This window comes from Vicia villosa, unplaced genomic scaffold (assembly GCF_029867415.1).
Source record: "Vicia villosa cultivar HV-30 ecotype Madison, WI unplaced genomic scaffold, Vvil1.0 ctg.000041F_1_1_1, whole genome shotgun sequence".
NCBI classification, from domain to species: domain Eukaryota; kingdom Viridiplantae; phylum Streptophyta; class Magnoliopsida; order Fabales; family Fabaceae; genus Vicia; species Vicia villosa.
Genome location: NW_026704972.1, coordinates 597423 through 602331, shown reverse-complemented (window position 1 = coordinate 602331; position 4909 = coordinate 597423). Strand labels below are relative to the sequence as shown.

General features: G+C 28.5%; 1 long non-coding RNA gene across 1 annotated transcript; it reads left to right on the top strand.

Annotated features, from left to right (window-relative positions):
- The first annotated feature begins 1999 nt into the window (after nt 1-1999).
- On the top strand, nt 2000-3042 carry LOC131622715 (uncharacterized). The gene is made up of 3 exons (XR_009289982.1): nt 2000-2576; nt 2723-2778; nt 2874-3042. It is a non-coding gene; the product is annotated as an uncharacterized LOC131622715 (long non-coding RNA).
- The last annotated feature ends 1867 nt before the right edge of the window (nt 3043-4909 follow it).

Genomic DNA, 4909 nt, shown 5'->3' with positions numbered 1-4909 from the left:
GTAGGTTTTCCCTCGTGCAATGGGAAAGTCAGAGCGTTCGTAGTTTGGGGGAACTAAAACTCGTGGGTTGGATGATTTTATTTATGAAAAAGGGGTCTAATCGCACGTGGGCGTAAAGATAAGTTTTTGAAATGGGGTTTCACATGGGCAAAGAGGAGCTTTGCGCGGAGCGGGAAAAAGTGATGAGTTTGAATTGATTTAAGTGTTTTGTGAAAAAGTGAGACAAGCCAAGTTTTAAGGAGTCTTTAATGAAATTCAAGCATTCAAATAAAGACTTAGCGACCATCACCTAAATTCTTTAGAACAACTTGCACAAATACGTACAAACCCTTCTTGATTCATCCATTATAGACTAAACTCGATTAGATTAATTAAGGTATTTCAAAGTTTTTGACTATGAAAAAGGAATTTGAAAAAAAAAACACTTGGTGTTGACCAAGGTTTATTGTGAAATTGCTTGAAGTGAGATTTGAAAATAGAGATGGAAAGTTTGATGGTGATGCAAAAACAATCGGCTTACGGGTATGAAAATGGCTCGTCATTTAATCGAGAAGCTTATTTGAATGAAAATTATTTTTGAGATTTGATTTTAATGATAATTCTAAGCATAAACACAATGGTTAAATGACAATTATAGAACAAAATAAGGTATAAAAATGGAATATTATTTATGAAAAAAGTACACCTTAATATTGATCAAGGGTTTTTGACTTGAAAGACTAATTAATTAATTAAAAAGAATTCAACTTAATTAATTAAAGTAATAAAAAATTAACTAATAAAATTAACTAATTAAATAAATTTAACTATCAATTAGAATAGTTAAGATTTAATTAATAGAATTAAACTAGCCAAACATTTTTTTAATTAATTTATCTAAAAATAATAATTAGAGTTTTTTTTTAAAAAAGAAAAGGAATGTTGCTGGATTAGTAATGATACAGAAAAACAAATGGGCCTCATTTCGTGGCCCAATAAGCAGTGGTTTGCAGTGTTTTGGGGGGGGGGGGGGGGGGGGAGGGGGAAGGGGGGCTATAAAACAAGTGGTACGCTGGAATAAACTGCTAGGCCCACAGAAGAGGGCCCAATCCAGATCCCTAATGGCCAATTAATAGAAACAGTAGATATCCCCAAATTTGGAGGGGAAAAAATTACTTTTACCAAAGTCAACAACACATTATATATATATATATATATATATATATATATATATATATATATATATATATATATATATATATATATATATATATATATATATATATATATATATATATATATATATATATATATATATATATATATATATATATATATATATATATATAGGGGACGACTCAGGTGAGAACACTTAGTTATTATGAGAAATGAGAACAATGAATCACGACCATTAAATTTTGATTTTGTTGATTTTAATGGACTGGATTGGTTTCTCTTTCTAGAATCCTTAATATTTATTTTAAATCAACATAGAAAGAGAAACCAATCCAGTCCATTAAAATCAACAAAATCAAAATTTAATGGTCGTGATTCATTGTTCTCATTTCTCATAATAACCAAGTGTTCTCACGTGAGTCGTCCCTATATATATATATATATATATATATATATATATATATATATATATATATATATATATATCACCTCCACTACCATATGTACTACCTCAACAATGTCAATAAAATAAAAATTGGATCTTGAAAAAGAAATCTTTATTGAGATTTGAACAAAAAGAAAATTGTGTGAGAAAAGAGGAGGTCACACACACATTTTGCTCCAATATTTCACCTCCACTATCATATGTACACCTCAACAATGTCAATAAAATAAAAATTGGATCTTGAAATTTTTTTTTATTGGGATTTGAATAAAAAGAAAATAGTGTGAGAAAAGAGGAGGAGGAGGAGTTCGTTTTGCTTGATGCTAATAAAAAATATAGTAGCAATAGAAATAAATACTTCCATCACCATTTTCCCACATCATTCTTCTTCATCTTCTCAAAACAATCAACACCATGAACACATCATTAACACAACACTACCATTACTTTCCATCACTTTTCTTCTCCATTTAACATACTTCCTTCTCATTCATCAACAAACATGAAAAACATCTTATATATGCAATATAAGAAAATTCACTGTCCTAGAAAATACCAATTTGTCCCCCTGCTTCCATGTTGTGCCAAGTGGGCATCTTAATTGCAAAGCTTCCCACGTCTGCATTTTTCTAAACCTTTCAAATCTAACTTTCTCCTACCCACACTCTTTTTGTGAGTCACTTTATTTCTCTAATTCTCTCTCTTGCACAACATCTTTCTTCTTCTTCTTCCTTCAACCGCAAATCTTCTTCTTCTTCTTCTTCTTCTTCTTCTTCTTCTTCTTCTTCCTCTTCTTCTTGAAACCAAATCGAAACAACCACTAATCTGCGACATCAATTTATGATTTCAAAAATAAATCCAGATCTTCCTCTTCTTCTTTCTTCTACAAATCTTTGTTTATTTTGTATGTTTTTATTAACTAACTCAAATTTTCATTTTTCCGTTTTTCAGTTGTTATTCATCACTCATCACTAAGGTTTTCTTTATATTTTTCATTTTCTTTATTATTTAATTTTCAATCTTTAATTTTTCTGATACTGAAAATTAAATAGTATAAAAAGATTTACATTAGAGATGAGTAAGTTGATGGATCTGATTCTGATATGTATATTTTTTTTCCAGATCTGGAAATTAAAGAGGAGTAAAACATGCTGGAAATAATAAAGATGAAGAGACGGGTAAATTTCATCAATAGAAACAAAGTTATTAATGTTAGTTTTTTTCTCATGATTTAGTCCTTACACTTACTTGACCTTCATTTTCTCTCATCCAGTTAACCGCTTCTACTCGAAGAAATTGTAGACCAGAATGCAAAAACAAGTAACTAAGTGATGCACTCTATGATAGAGAAACAATATTTGATTTTGAATTTAGTGTCCAATACCATTTTCATGAAGACATGTTAATGTACTTTCTAAGTTTCTTTACGATATTTTAGATAACTCTCCAATAAATCATTCAAAAGTATATATTTATTTCAATAAAATATTTTTTGATTTAATGATAATGCTTAAATTTTTTTATAAAATATTTTGTGAATATAAAAGTGTGATTATAATTTTTTTTTTATAAAACACGATTAATTTTTTAGAATCTCTTCACTTGGGATAAAAGCTTTTACTTGAAAAAAAATCATATACATGATTCTGATATTAAATATGGTTTATTTTCCCCTGCTTTCTATTTAAACTTATTTACTTATTTAAATGTTTTATTAATAGTTTTTTATTTATTTCACTTGGTATAAATTTATTTATTGACCTAAATTTTTTAAAGTCATCTGTCTGATAGGAGTTTTGCAGGAGTGCATTGGTAAGGCAAACTTTTGTAAAAGGTACAATGATTTGTCAACATTGATAATCGATATAAGTGTTGCAAGAGTGTACTGTAAAGCCAAATTTTTGTCTTTTCTCATACACTATAGTAGGATATAGATTTTTCTAAAGAAAATGTCTATTCATTCATATTATGTAGACTTTTCTAAAGCAAATGTCTATTCATTCATATTATGCAGACTTTTCTAAAGCAAATGTCTATTCATTCATACACTAATTATATTTTTAAGTTGCAAGTTTAGTTTGTACAGCTATGCCAAACACTACTTTGCTTAGTACAATCCTACATTCCTACTATTTCAACTTAGTTACCCGTGCCAACTTTTTACAACTTTTGTAGGTAATATTTACCTCCAACATTTTTGGTTTGTACGATACAACTATCAATGTGTACTAATTGTTATTTGATTTTTATGTCAATAAGGAAATAACAACAACAATTTAATGTTATTATTAGCATTTAGGTTTTTTATTTGATAATTAGTGATTATGTTGAATTATGAAAAAATAATTTTGTGAATTTGAATATTTTTAATAAAGTAGAAGTTTTATTTTGTTTTAACCAAATAGATAAATTTTAAAAATATTTTATATAGAATTTTTGGTTTTAAATATTAAAGAATTTTGTTTTCTTTTTTTACTTTATAGCGTTTATGTTGTTCCATGTGTTTCAAATATCTTTTAGATAGAGGGTTGAAATTGTTTGGTTTTAAAGAAAAGTTAGATACATTATATATTTACAAAAATATATAATGAAAAGAAAAATATACAGTTTGTGTATGTAATAATCAATGATATCTATTTCCTTTTCAATCTGTTTATAATTAGAAAAATAATTAATGACATTTGTGTAGGAAAATTGTTTACTTGTGTCTAACAAGCAATGTGATATAATAGTACACTATTTTCATCTGCTGCCATAGTACACTAACTTATGCTTAAATAGGGCCCCTTGAAAAATTTTCACGATTCAACTAAAGATAACTTCAACTTCTTACATAGGGCCTCTCAAAAGTTTGAGACGACTCTGATGTCACTTCAATACTTTTTTTCTCTTTTACTATTTTCATCTTTTGCTGCCATAGTACACTAACTTTTTCTTATCTGTCACTTCAATACAATTTAAATAATGACAGTATAAATTTGTATCATTACTATAGACAGTGGCGGACCCACATGCAAGTGAGGGGGTGCAGCTGCACACCCTGAGTTTTCGAAAATTACACTGGTACTTATAATTTGTCCCTTGAATATTTGGATTTGGATCCTCTCATGCTATCTCTCTCATTTTTCTGTCATGCTCTCATCTCAACCATTCATCCATTTCTTTCTCTCTCTTTTTTGCACTATTGTTTCTTCATGATGTTACAATCAACCATTAGATTAGGAAAAGGAGAGAGGGCTGCACCAAAACAGCATGAGAGGATCCAAATTCTGAATATTTATGTTTACACCCCCTGGATTATCGTGTTTG